Here is a 14,376-nt window from a genome sequence, read left to right on the forward strand (position 1 = left end):
GTGTGAGACAGCATAACGTCACAGACTGGAGTGGATTAAACTACACTGCAAACCTCTCTTCATGTGACAGACGCACAGAGATGATGTCACGCCCTTTCTTCATGTGACAGACGCACAGAGATGATGTCACTCCCTTTCTACATGTGACATATGACAGGCAGAGATGATGTCACTCACAGCCGACGAAGTCACAGATCACAACAGGACCGTTGGAAGTTATGTCACCAACACAACAAAAAGGAATCGCCCCCCCCCATCCCCTTGCCTCCCTCACCCCCCCTCCCTGATGCTGACGCTGTTTGGTCCTCCGTCCCACTAGGAGGCAGCAGCAGCGTTGGGGAGCAGCCGGGGCGTACCAGAGCGAGGGACACCATGCCCAGAGGTCCAGCGAGCTGTCCGAGGGGCTGCTGTCCAAGGCTCTGAGAGACGTGAGGTCTGGTTATCTCCAGGAGAACAGAGCTGTCCTTCTCTACGGAATCCCCCCTGGAATCCTGCGCTCACAGCTGGAGGGGGAGGATGTGACCTCGCAGGACGCGATGTCGTCGGCGCACGGCGAGGAGGCGCGGCTGGTGTTGCAGAGGGTGGCGGTCTGGGCGGAGCTGGGAGCGAGGGAGGAGAACGGAGAGACGCTCTTCCTCCCGTCCTCTTCGTCCTGTCTGAGCCAGCGTGGCCTGCGGAGGGCTTTGTCCCGGTCTCTACCCCCCCAGCTCAGAGAGGAGCCCCCCCTCCGTATCCCCCAGGTCATATCGCGCTCCAGACCAGCTCTCCCTGAGCCTTACAGCCTGGCTGAGGCCCTGCACTACCACCCCACACCACACCATGGCACCACCTCCACTAATATTGCTGCTACCTCTTCCTCTCTGCTGAGACTCCACCGCGCTCTCCTGCCCTCCCTCGACCTGCCTGACCTCTCACCCCGCTGCCCCGCCCACCGCCGCTGCTCCTCATTGGACGATCCTGAGGAAGGGGCGGAGCGTAGCGGGGATAACAAGCAGTCCAGGAAGAAGCGCGGGCGCTACCGGCAGTACGACCACGACCTGCTGGAGGAGGCTATCGTCATGGTGATGGGGGGCAGGATGAGCGTTTCTAAGGCCCAGGTGGTTTATGGGATACCTCACAGCACGCTGGAGTACAAGGTCAAAGAGCGCAACGGAACCCTCAAGGTACCGCCCAAGAGGAGGCCCGTCATCGTCACGACTACGACCACATGGCAACCGCTGGACTCTGCCGGTTTTACCGACTCAGGGACTAACGGCGCCACAAACAGGTTCTAGACTACAGAACATTAGAGTCTAGAACCGACAAGACTTGAACTCCACTCGACCTCGACCTCCTAAAGAACAGGAGACTGTTTTGTAGATCAGGGTCCAATAACAGCTTTCATTAAATACTCGGTGCGCTTGGTTTTGTTTTCGCTCGACATGCAGACTTTGTAGATTTCTGGACTTCTGGTCCCATTTGTTGCCTAATCAAGGTAAATCAAGCACACCTCCGGGTATTTGACCTCTGTGTCATATTGACCCCCAGGTCTGATGTTAATCACAAGCCAGGCCTTTTTAAAAAACCAGACATTCAGCTGCTTCACTGTGTGTCCATGCAGACCAGGTTATATTACCCAGAAATAGTGTGAACTATAAAACAAGAATGGCATTCTTCACTACACGTCAGGTGTATTTTTGTAGAATATTTTTTTTTTTTTGCCCTTATTTTTCTCCCCAATTTTGTGGGATCCAATTGTTAGTAGTTACAGTCTTGTCTCATCGCTGCAACTCCCGTACGGACTCGGGAGAGGCGAAGGTCGAGAGCCGTGCGTCCTCCGAAACACGACCCAACAAAGAAATGGTTGCTTCTTGACACAATGCCCATCCAACCCGGAAGCCAGCCGCACCAACGTGTCGGAGGAAACACCGTGCACCTGGCGCACCTGGTCAGCGTGCACTGAGCACAGGCCCGCCACAGGAGTCGCTACTGAGCGATGAGACAAGGATATATCCCTGCCGGCCAAACCCTCCCTAACCCGCACGACGCTGGGCCAATTGTGCGCCGCCCCAGGGGTCTCCCGGTCGCGGCCCGGCTGCGACAGAGCCTGGGCTCGAACCCAGAACCTCTGGTGGCCTTAGACCACTGCACCGCCCCAGGGGCCTCCCGGTCGCGGCCCGGCTGCGACAGAGCCTGGGCTCGAACCCAGAACCTCTGGTGGACCACTGCGCCATCCGAGAGGCCCCTAAGTCAGGTGTATTTTAAATCCAATCTTCAGGTCAGCTGGTTGTCATGTCTACCCGGTAGTTCATTTGTCACTGATTTGGCCAGAGAGTCCACTGGACTGGACCTAGTTAAAGATTCACATTGTATATGGATATTATATACAGTGTTGTTTCTCTCTGTTTTCTAAATGTTTCTCATGTAACTGCTGCTTTAAATTCCCATCTCTCTCTCTGTTTTCTAAATGTTCCTCATGTAAACTCCCATCTCTCTCTCTGTTTTCTAAATGTTCCTCATGTAAACTCCCATCTCTCTCTCTGTTTTCTAAATGTTCCTCATGTAAACTCCCATCTCTCTCTCTGTTTTCTAAATGTTCCTCACGTAAACTCCCATGTTTCTCTCTGTTTTCTAAATGTTCCTCATGTAACTGCTGCTTTAAACTCCCATGTTTCTCTCTGTTTTCTAAATGTTCCCCACGTAAACTCCCATCTCTCTCTCTGTTTTCTAAATGTTCCTCATGTAAACTCCCATCTCTCTCTCTGTTTTCTAAATGTTCCTCACGTAAACTCCCATCTCTCTCTTTGTTTTCTAAATGTTCCTCATGTAAACTCCCATCTCTCTCTCTGTGTTTTCTTTCTTCTCTGGTATTGGGCATCTCAGAAGGAGCCGTTGTATTATAGCTATTGGACCAAAACACAATTTTCAGGGTGTCGGGGGTCTCTGTAGTTCCTCCCACTTTATAAGCTGCTCTTTCACTTAACCTCTCAGCATGTCTATCTCTGGTCTCACAACGTCTCTGATCTGAACATGGACAGATTCCTGTATGAACCTCTACTTCTCAACCACCACCCTGTGAAGGATAACATTGTTGTTGAAACTTGAAACAAGCCATTTTACTGCTGTTTAGAACAAAAGGATTTAAAAAAAAACTGGACCTAAGAGATCTTTGTGTTGTTGTCACCCTCGCTGAATCCTCTTCTCTTAAACCTACAGAGTTTAAGAGACACTATGAAGCCTATAAGGGGAATTTTTAAAGGGATATTATCTATTTTCCGCAGAGTCAGATGAACTCATGGATACCATTTTTCTATGTCTATGTGTGCAGTTTGAAGGAAATTGCTAACTAGCGTTAGCGCAATGACTGGAATTCTATGGGAACAGCTAGCATTCTAGTAGGCGTAATGACTGGAAGTCTATGGGAACAGCTAGCATTCTAGTAGACGTAATGACTGGAAGTCTATGGGAACAGCTAGCATTCTAGTAGGCGTAATGACTGGAAGTCTATGGGAACAGCTAGCATTCTAGTAGGTGTAATGACTGGAAGTCTATGGGAACAGCTAGCATTCTAGTAGGTGTAATGACTGGAAGTCTATGGGGATCTGATCACATTCTAGGAGGTGTAATGACTGGAAGTCTATGGGGATCTGATCACATTCTAGTAGACGTAATGACTGGAAGTCTATGGGAACAGCTAGCATTCTAGTAGGTGTAATGACTGGAAGTCTATGGGGATCTGATCACATTCTAGGAGGCGTAATGACTGGAGGTCTATGGGGATCTGATCGCATTCTAGCAGATACCCATAGACTTCCAGTCATTACACCTACTAGAATGCTAGCTGTTCCCATAGACTTCTAGTCATTGCGCTAACGCTAGTTAGCATTGGCTCACAACACTACCTCTAACTTCCTTCATATTGGACTCAGGGACATAAAAATGGTATCCACACGTTCATCTGACTCTGGGGAAGTAGATAACTAATGCCGACATCCCGAAGTATCCCTTGAAATACCGTCTAGCCTAGGACTGGGCGGGTATACCGTATTTTACTATATAGCGGTATTGATGTTTGAGTTTTCACCTTTACCTTCTGTAACGTTATTTCAGTGTTTGGTTTGTTAAATGTAATACGCAACTCTGACGCGAATAATGTCCGTTTTTATAGTTAACTCGTTTTGCTTCTTGAGTCATCGTTCTCCCTCTCCTGCATGCCACCAACCACACCAAGCCCTGCCCTGTTACTCAAGTGTTACTCAAGGAGAGAGCAGTTGCTCACTATTCGTTTGTATAGCTTATTGTCTGCAAACTACTGTTTGCTAGTTTGTCTTTTCTTAGCAAGGTGTTGCTGAAAAATAATTATTGTTAATCGCTAGTTGGCTAGCTTGCTAAATGTACTCGGGAGTCGGGAGCAACCGTAGCTAGTTAGCTAATACTGCCTGGTACCAGTGCTGCTGTATGGCTAGATGAGCGGCTAATCGCTAGTTGGCTAGGCAAACGTAGCTAGTTACCTAATACTGCCTGGTACCAGTGCTACTGTATGGCTAGATGAGCGGCTAATCGCTAGTTGGCTAGGCAAACGTAGCTAGTTAGCTAATACTGCCTGGTACCAGTGCTACTGTATGGCTAGATGAGCGGCTAATCGCTAGTTGGCTAGCTTGCTAAATGTACTCGGGAGTCGGAGCAAACGTAGCTAGTTAGCTAATACTGCCTGGTACCAGTGTTGCTGTATGGCTAGATGAGCATGTTAGTGCAACGGTATCTTATCAGAGAGGAATAGACGAAGTATGAATATGTTGCCTATCTACATGAAGCATGAATACGTTGCCTAGCTACATGAAGCGTGAATACGTTGCCTAGCTACATGAAGCGTGAATACGTTGCCTAGCTACATGAAGCGTGAATATGTTGCCGAGCTACATGAAGCATGAAAACGACATGTAATGTAACATCTGTAATTAGGGTCGCCTGGAAAACACTGACAAACACTTTGGTTCCTTCCCTTGTCAATACTTGCTCTCACTGGCTTATTCATTTGTTGCCATGTAAATGTTTTCAAGGTGCCTACCCCACTATATTCCGGAATAATCATATTTCAATGATTCCAACCGTTTCCGTTAACCAGGCCTGGATTTGCTAATACTGCCTGGTACCAGTGCTGCTGTATGGCTAGATGAGCGGCTAATCGCTAGTTGTCATGATAACACAAGTGCAGGAAATGGATGAAAAGGCAGATTGTTGTTTGGAGTTTGATGAAACAGTATAAATGGAGAAAGCCCTGTTGTGGTGCCACCGTAGGGGTCTATAGTAGTGCACTATAATAGGGAATAGGGCTCTGGTCTAAAGTAGTGTACTATATAGGGAATAGGGCTCTGGTCTAAAGTAGTTCACTATATAGGGAATAGGGCTCTGGTCTATAGTAGTGTACTATATAGGGAATAGGGCTCTGGTCTAAAGTAGTGTACTATATAGGGAATAGGGCTCTGGTCTAGCCTCTCTGGGGACACTCCCCTCCTGATGACTGACAGTCGAAGTGCAATTCAAATCCAGTCTGTTACATTTGGTATTTCTTTACTAACTCAGGATGCTCTGTTTCTACCCGGCCTTCAGGTCAGTCTCACATAGCTGCATTTATCAGGAGCAGACTGGAGTTATATCTTTAAGAGCTTTTTTGGGGAAGCTAGTATTAGGTTGAGGTATTAGGTTGAGGCATTAGGTTGAGGCATTAGGTTGAGGCATTAGGTTGAGGCATTAGGTTGAGGCAATAGGTTGGGGTATTAGGTTGGGGTATTAGGTTGAGGCATTAGGTTGAGGCATTAGGTTGAGGTATTAGGTTGAGGTATTAGGTTGAGGTATTAGGTTGAGGCATTAGGTTGAGGCATTAGGTTGAGGCATTAGGTATTAGGTTGGGGTATTAGGTTGAGGCATTAGGTTGGGGTATTGGGTTGAGGCATTAGGTTGAGGCATTAGGTTGAGGCATTAGGTTGAGGCATTAGGTTGAGGCATTAGGTTGAGGTATTAGGTTGAGGCATTAGGTTGGGGCATTAGGTTGAGGTATTAGGTTGAGGCATTAGGTTGGGGCATTAGGTTGAGGCATTAGGTTGAGGCAATAGGTTGAGGTATTAGGTTGAGGCATTAGGTTGAGGCATTAGGTTGAGGCATTAGGTTGAGGCATTAGGTTGGGGTATTAGGGTGAGGTATTAGGTTGAGGTATTAGGTTGGGGCATTAGGTTGAGGCATTAGGTTGAGGCATTAGGTTGAGGCATTAGGTTGAGGTATTAGGTTGAGGCATTAGGTTGAGGTATTAGGTTGAGGCATTAGGTTGAGGTATTAGGTTGAGGCATTAGGTTGAGGTATTAGGTTTAGGCATTAGGTTGAGGTATTAGGTTGAGGTATTAGGTTGAGGTATTAGGTTGAGGCATTAGGTTGAGGCATTAGGTTGAGGCATTAGGTTGAGGCAATAGGTTGGGGTATTAGGTTGGGGTATTAGGTTGAGGCATTAGGTTGAGGCATTAGGTTGAGGTATTAGGTTGAGGTATTAGGTTGAGGTATTAGGTTGAGGCATTAGGTTGAGGCATTAGGTTGAGGCATTAGGTATTAGGTTGGGGCATTAGGTTGAGGCATTAGGTTGGGGTATTAGGTTGAGGCAATAGGTTGAGGCATTAGGTTGAGGCATTAGGTTGAGGCATTAGGTTGAGGCATTAGGTTGAGGCATTAGGTTGAGGTATTAGGTTGAGGCATTAGGTTGGGGCATTAGGTTGAGGTATTAGGTTGAGGCATTAGGTTGAGGCATTAGGTATTAGGTTGGGGCATTAGGTTGATGCATTAGGTTGAGGCAATAGGTTGAGGCAATAGGTTGAGGTATTAGGTTGAGGCATTAGGTTGAGGCATTAGGTTGAGGCATTAGGTTGAGGCATTAGGTTGAGGCATTAGGTTGGGGTATTAGGGTGAGGCATTAGGTTGAGGCATTAGGTTGAGGCATTAGGTTGAGGCATTAGGTTGAGGTATTAGGTTGAGGCATTAGGTTGAGGCATTAGGTTGAGGTATTAGGTTTAGGCATTAGGTTGAGGTATTAGGTTGAGGTATTAGGTTGAGGTATTAGGTTGAGGCATTAGGTTGAGGCATTAGGTTGAGGCATTAGGTTGAGGCATTAGGTTGAGGCATTAGGTTGAGGCATTAGGTTGAGGCATTAGGTTGAGGCATTAGGTTGAGGCATTAGGTTGGGGCATTAGGTTGGGGCATTAGGTTGAGGCATTAGGTTGGGGTATTAGGGTGAGGTATTAGGTTGAGGCATTGGGTTGAGGCATTGGGGTGAGGCATTGGGGTGAGGCATTAGGTTGAGGCATTAGGTTGAGGCATTAGGTTGAGGCATTAGGTTGAGGCATTAGGTTGAGGCATTAGGTTGAGGCATTAGGTTGAGGCATTAGGTTGAGGCATTAGGTTGAGGCATTAGGTTGGGGCATTAGGTTGAGGCATTAGGTTGAGGCATTAGGTTGAGGCATTAGGTTGAGGCATTGGGTTGAGGCATTGGGGTGAGGCATTGGGGTGAGGCATTGGGGTGAGGTATTAGGTTGAGGTATTAGGTTGAGGTATTAGGGTGTGGTATTAGGTTGAGGCATTAGGTTGAGGCATTAGGTTGAGGCATTAGGTTGGGGTATTAGGGTGAGGTATTAGGTTGAGGCATTAGGTTGAGGCATTAGGTTGAGGCATTAGGTTGAGGCATTAGGTTGAGGTATTAGGTTGAGGCATTAGGTTGGGGCATTAGGTTGAGGCATTAGGTTGAGGCATTAGGTTGAGGCATTAGGTTGAGGCATTAGGTTGAGGTATTAGGTTGAGGCATTAGGTTGAGGTATTAGGTTGAGGCATTAGGTTGGGGCATTAGGTTGAGGCATTAGGTATTAGGTTGGGGCATTAGGTTGAGGCATTAGGTTGAGGCATTAGGTTGAGGCATTAGGTATTAGGTTGGGGCATTAGGTTGAGGCATTAGGTTGAGGCATTAGGTATTAGGTTGGGGCATTAGGTTGGGGTATTAGGTTGAGGCATTAGGGTGAGGTATTAGGTTGGGGTATTAGGTTGAGGCATTAGGTTGAGGCATTAGGTTGAGGTATTAGGTTGAGGCATTAGGTTGAGGCATTAGGTTGAGGCATTAGGTTGGGGCATTAGGTTGAGGTATTAGGTTGAGGCATTAGGTTGAGGCATTAGGTTGAGGCATTAGGTTGAGGCATTAGGTTGAGGCATTAGGTTGAGGTATTAGGGTGAGGTATTAGGTTGAGGCATTAGGTTGAGGCATTAGGTTGAGGTATTAGGGTGAGGTATTAGGTTGAGGTATTAGGGTGTGGTATTAGGTTGAGGCATTAGGTTGAGCAAAAAGCTGTTTAATTTCTATAACGGAGAACGTTCTGTTGTAGTTGACCGACCCAAACAGTATTACCATGGTTACACTGACCGACCCAAACTCAGACTAGGTTCTACTGCAGTATTACCATGGTTACACTCCTCAATACCGGTAACAGCCTTGCTTGTATACATCTTCAGGTGATTTTTTTGTTTTTGTTTTCAACTGTCTACATATCTTTAAAAAAAATACTTGAACAGAAATCAGTCGGTTGTTTTATGCATACGTGGATTTGGACGATAAATTATAAATGTTTAATTATTGTAGTGAAGCGTTTGGTGTTGCTGCTTGGGAATCCTTTTAATTTCTACATTTTGCTTCAGGTCTGTGATTTTTTTTTTAAAGTATTTTTTTGATTGATTGTGTTTAAAAATATAAAATAAAATCTGTAAAGAGGAACTTTGATGTGAAACGTGTCCTTCTGTTCCAAATGCATGAGTTGGTGATTTTAAATGTTATAGTAATATATATTAATTATTGTATTTATTGTCTCCAGTACTTGCCCTATTTAGACCACTAGGAGGTGATGTTGACTGTATCGGGGAAGAAGCTGGTACTCTAGCAGTACTTGAGTAGTATTTTATTATTTTTATCTGGAGGACTTACTAAACAGAGAACATCCCTGGTCATCCCTACTGCCTCTGATCTGGAGGACTCACTAAACAGAGAACATCCCTGGTTATCCCTACTGCCTCTGATCTGGAGGACTCACTAAACAGAGAACATCCCTGGTCATCCCTACTGCCTCTGATCTGGAGGACTCACTAAACAGAGAACATCCCTGGTCATCCCTACTGCCTCTGATCTGGAGGACTCACTAAACAGAGAACATCCCTGGTTATCCCTACTGCCTCTGATCTGGAGGACTCACTAAACAGAGAACATCCCTGGTCATCCCTACTGCCTCTGATCTGGAGGACTCACTAAACAGAGAACATCCCTGGTCATCCCTACTGCCTCTGATCTGGAGGACTCACTAAACAGAGAACATCCCTGGTCATCCCTACTGCCTCTGATCTGGAGGACTCACTAAACAGAGAACATCTCTGGTCATCCCTACTGCCTCTGATCTGGAGGACTCATTAAACAGAGAACATCCCTGGTCATCCCTACTGCCTCTGATCTGGAGGACTCACTAAACAGAGAACATCCCTGGTCATCCCTACTGCCTCTGATCTGGAGGACTCACTAAACAGAGAACATCCCTGGTCATCCCTACTGCCTCTGATCTGGAGGACTCACTAAACAGAGAACATCCCTGGTCATCCCTACTGCCTCTGATCTGGAGGACTCACTAAACAGAGAACATCCCTGGTCATCCCTACTGCCTCTGATCTGGAGGACTCACTAAACAGAGAACATCCCTGGTCATCCCTACCGCCTCTGATCTGGAGGACTTACTAAACAGAGAACTTCCCTGGTCATCCCTACTGCCTCTGATCTGGAGGACTCACTAAACAGAGAACATCCCTGGTCATCCCTACTGCCTCTGATCTGGTGGACTCACTAAACAGAGAACATCCCTGGTCATCCCTACTGTCTCTGATCTGGAGGCCTCACTAAACAGAGAACATCCCTACTGCCTCTGATCTGGTGGACTCACTAAACAGAGAACATCCCTGGTCATCCCTACTGCCTCTGATCTGGAGGACTCACTAAACAGAGAACATCCCTGGTCATCCCTACTGCCTCTGATCTGGAGGACTCACTAAACAGAGAACATCCCTGGTCATCCCTACTGCCTCTGATCTGGAGGACTCACTAAACAGAGAACATCCCTGGTCATCTCTACTGCCTCTGATCTGGAGGACTCACTAAACAGAGAACATCCCTGGTCATCCCTACTGCCTCTGATCTGGAGGACTCACTAAACAGAGAACATCCCTGGTCATCCCTACTGCCTCTGATCTGGAGGACTCACTAAACAGAGAACATCCCTGGTCATCCCTACTGCCTCTGATCTGGAGGACTCACTAAACAGAGAACATCCCTGGTCATCCCTACTGCCTCTGATCTGGAGGACTCACTAAACAGAGAACATCCCTGGTCATCCCTACTGCCTCTGATCTGGTGGACTCACTAAACAGAGAACATCCCTGGTCATCCCTACTGCCTCTGATCTGGAGGACTCACTAAACAGAGAACATCCCTGGTCATCCCTACTGCCTCTGATCTGGAGGACTCACTAAACAGAGAACATCCCTGGTCATCCCTACTGCCTCTGATCTGGAGGACTCACTAAACAGAGAACATCCCTGGTCGTCCCTACTGCCTCTGATCTGGAGGACTCACTAAACAGAGAACATCCCTGGTCATCCCTACTGCCTCTGATCTGGAGGACTCACTAAACAGAGAACATCCCTGGTCATCCCTACTGCCTCTGATCTGGAGGACTCACTAAACAGAGAACATCCCTGGTCATCCCTACTGCCTCTGATCTGGAGGACTCACTAAACAGAGAACATCCCTGGTCATCCCTACTGCCTCTGATCTGGAGGACTCACTAAACAGAGAACATCCCTGGTCATCCCTACTGCCTCTGATCTGGAGGACTCACTAAACAGAGAACATCCCTGGTCGTCCCTACTGCCTCTGATCTGGTGGACTCACTAAACAGAGAACATCCCTGGTCATCCCTACTGCCTCTGATCTGGAGGACTCACTAAACAGAGAACATCCCTGGTCATCCCTACTGCCTCTGATCTGGAGGACTCACTAAACAGAGAACATCCCTGGTCATCCCTACTGCCTCTGATTTGGAGGACTCACTAAACAGAGAACATCCCTGGTCATCACTACTGTCTCTGATCTGGAGGACTCACTAAACAGAGAACATCCCTGGTCATCCCTACTGTCTCTGATCTGGAGGACTCACTAAACAGAGAACATCCCTGGTCATCCCTACTGCCTCTGATCTGGAGGACTCACTAAACAGAGAACATCCCTGGTCATCCCTACTGTCTCTGATCTGGCGACTCACTAAACAGAGAACATCCCTGGTCATCCCTACTGCCTCTGATCTGGAGGACTCACTAAACAGAGAACATCCCTGGTCATCCCTACTGCCTCTGATCTGGAGGACTCACTAAACAGAGAACATCCCTGGTCATCCCTACTGCCTCTGATCTGGAGGACTCATTAAACAGAGAGCATCCCTGGTCATCCATACGGCCTCTGATCTGGAGGACTCACTAAACAGAGAACATCCCTGGTCATACCTACTGCCTCTGATCTGGAGGACTCACTAAACAGAGAACATCCCTGGTCACCCCTACTGTCTCTGATCTGGAGGACTCACTAAACAGAGAACATCCCTGGTCTGTTTGTAAATTATGTCAGTGTTGGGGTGTGCCCGTGGCCATCTGTAAATAAAAGAAAAAATTGAAAAGTGTGACGTCTGCTTTGCTTAATATAAGGAATTTGAAATTATTTATATTTTTAAAAGGACATTGACTTTTTTTTATTTTAACCTTTATTTAACTAGACAAGTCAGTTAAGAACAAATTCTTATTTACAATGACGTCCTACCGGGGAACAGTGGGTTAACTGCCTTGTTCAGGGGCAGAATGACAGATTTTATTCCCTTGTAAGCTCGGGGATTCAATCTAGCAACCTTTCGGTTACTGGCCCAACGCTAATGATGTAATGATGGACTAATCGTTTATCTTTGCTTGTTTGACCTGTTCTTGCCATAATATGGACTTGGTCTTTTACTAAATAGGGCTATCTTCTGTATACCACCCCTACCTTGTCACAACACAACTGATTGGCTCAAACGCATTAAGGAAATACATTCCACAAATTAACTTAAGGCACACCTGTTAATTGAAATGCATTCCAGGTGACTACCTCATGAAGCTGGTTGAGAGAATGCCATGAGTGTGCAAAGCTGTCATCAAGGCAAAGGGTAGCTACTTTGAAGAATCTCAAATATTAAGTTGATTTGCCCGTATGAGACACCAGTGCTTTGTGTCGTTGACCGGTGGGTTAGTGTCGTTGACCCGGTGGTGGGTTAGTGTCGTTGACCCGGTGGTGGGTTAGTGTCGTTGACCCGGTGGTGGGTTAGTGTCGTTGACCCGGTGGTGGGTTAGTGTCGTTGACCCGGTGGTGGGTTAGTGTCGTTGACCCGGTGGTGGGTTAGTGTCGTTGACCCGGTGGTGGGTTAGTGTCGTTGACCCGGTGGTGGGTTAGTGTCGTTGACCCGGTGGTGGGTTAGTGTCGTTGACCCGGTGGTGGGTTAGTGTCGTTGACCCGGTGGTGGGTTAGTGTCGTTGACCCGGTGGTGGGTTAGTGTCGTTGACCCGGTGGTGGGTTAGTGTCGTTGACCCGGTGGTGGGTTAGTGTCGTTGACCCGGTGGTGGGTTAGTGTCGTTGACCCGGTGGTGGGTTAGTGTCGTTGACCCGGTGGTGGGTTAGTGTCGTTGACCCGGTGGTGGGTTAGTGTCGTTGACCCGGTGGTGGGTTAGTGTCGTTGACCCGGTGGTGGGTTAGTGTCGTTGACCCGGTGGTGGGTTAGTGTCGTTGACCCGGTGGTGGGTTAGTGTCGTTGACCCGGTGGTGGGTTAGTGTCGTTGACCCGGTGGTGGGTTAGTGTCGTTGACCCGGTGGTGGGTTAGTGTCGTTGACCCGGTGGTGGGTTAGTGTCGTTGACCCGGTGGTGGGTTAGTGTCGTTGACCCGGTGGTGGGTTAGTGTCGTTGACCCGGTGGTGGGTTAGTGTCGTTGACCCGGTGGTGGGTTAGTGTCGTTGACCCGGTGGTGGGTTAGTGTCGTTGACCCGGTGGTGGGTTAGTGTCGTTGACCCGGTGGTGGGTTAGTGTCGTTGACCCGGTGGTGGGTTAGTGTCGTTGACCCGGTGGTGGGTTAGTGTCGTTGACCCGGTGGTGGGTTAGTGTCGTTGACCCGGTGGTGGGTTAGTGTCGTTGACCCGGTGGTGGGTTAGTGTCGTTGACCCGGTGGTGGGTTAGTGTCGTTGACCCGGTGGTGGGTTAGTGTCGTTGACCCGGTGGTGGGTTAGTGTCGTTGACCCGGTGGTGGGTTAGTGTCGTTGACCCGGTGGTGGGTTAGTGTCGTTGACCCGGTGGTGGGTTAGTGTCGTTGACCCGGTGGTGGGTTAGTGTCGTTGACCCGGTGGTGGGTTAGTGTCGTTGACCCGGTGGTGGGTTAGTGTCGTTGACCCGGTGGTGGGTTAGTGTCGTTGACCCGGTGGTGGGTTAGTGTCGTTGACCCGGTGGTGGGTTAGTGTCGTTGACCCGGTGGTGGGTTAGTGTCGTTGACCCGGTGGTGGGTTAGTGTCGTTGACCCGGTGGTGGGTTAGTGTCGTTGACCCGGTGGTGGGTTAGTGTCGTTGACCCGGTGGTGGGTTAGTGTCGTTGACCCGGTGGTGGGTTAGTGTCGTTGACCCGGTGGTGGGTTAGTGTCGTTGACCCGGTGGTGGGTTAGTGTCGTTGACCCGGTGGTGGGTTAGTGTCGTTGACCCGGTGGTGGGTTAGTGTCGTTGACCCGGTGGTGGGTTAGTGTCGTTGACCCGGTGGTGGGTTAGTGTCGTTGACCCGGTGGTGGGTTAGTGTCGTTGACCCGGTGGTGGGTTAGTGTCGTTGACCCGGTGGTGGGTTAGTGTCGTTGACCCGGTGGTGGGTTAGTGTCGTTGACCGGTGGTGGGTTAGTGTCGTTGACCCGGTGGTGGGTTAGTGTCGTTGACCCGGTGGTGGGTTAGTGTCGTTGACCGGTGGTGGGTTAGTGTCGTTGACCGGTGGTGGGTTAGTGTCGTTGACCCGGTGGTGGGTTAGTGTCGTTGACCCGGTGGTGGGTTAGTGTCGTTGACCCGGTGGTGGGTTAGTGTCGTTGACCCGGTGGTGGGTTAGTGTCGTTGACCCGGTGGTGGGTTAGTGTCGTTGACCCGGTGGTGGGTTAGTGTCGTTGACCCGGTGGTGGGTTAGTGTCGTTGACCCGGTGGTGGGTTAGTGTCGTTGACCCGGTGGTGGGTTAGTGTCGTTGACCCGG

The 14,376-nt window shown here is 48.7% G+C and overlaps 1 protein-coding gene across 1 annotated transcript in view; it reads left to right on the plus strand.

The window, feature by feature from the left end:
* LOC129856016 (serine/arginine repetitive matrix protein 2-like) overlaps positions 1 to 14,376 on the plus strand; it is a 58,717-nt gene that overhangs the window by 36,269 nt on the left and 8,072 nt on the right. The gene's annotated exons all lie outside the window — the stretch shown is intronic.

This window comes from Salvelinus fontinalis, chromosome 5 (genome assembly GCF_029448725.1).
Source record: "Salvelinus fontinalis isolate EN_2023a chromosome 5, ASM2944872v1, whole genome shotgun sequence".
NCBI classification, from domain to species: Eukaryota; Metazoa; Chordata; class Actinopteri; order Salmoniformes; family Salmonidae; genus Salvelinus; species Salvelinus fontinalis.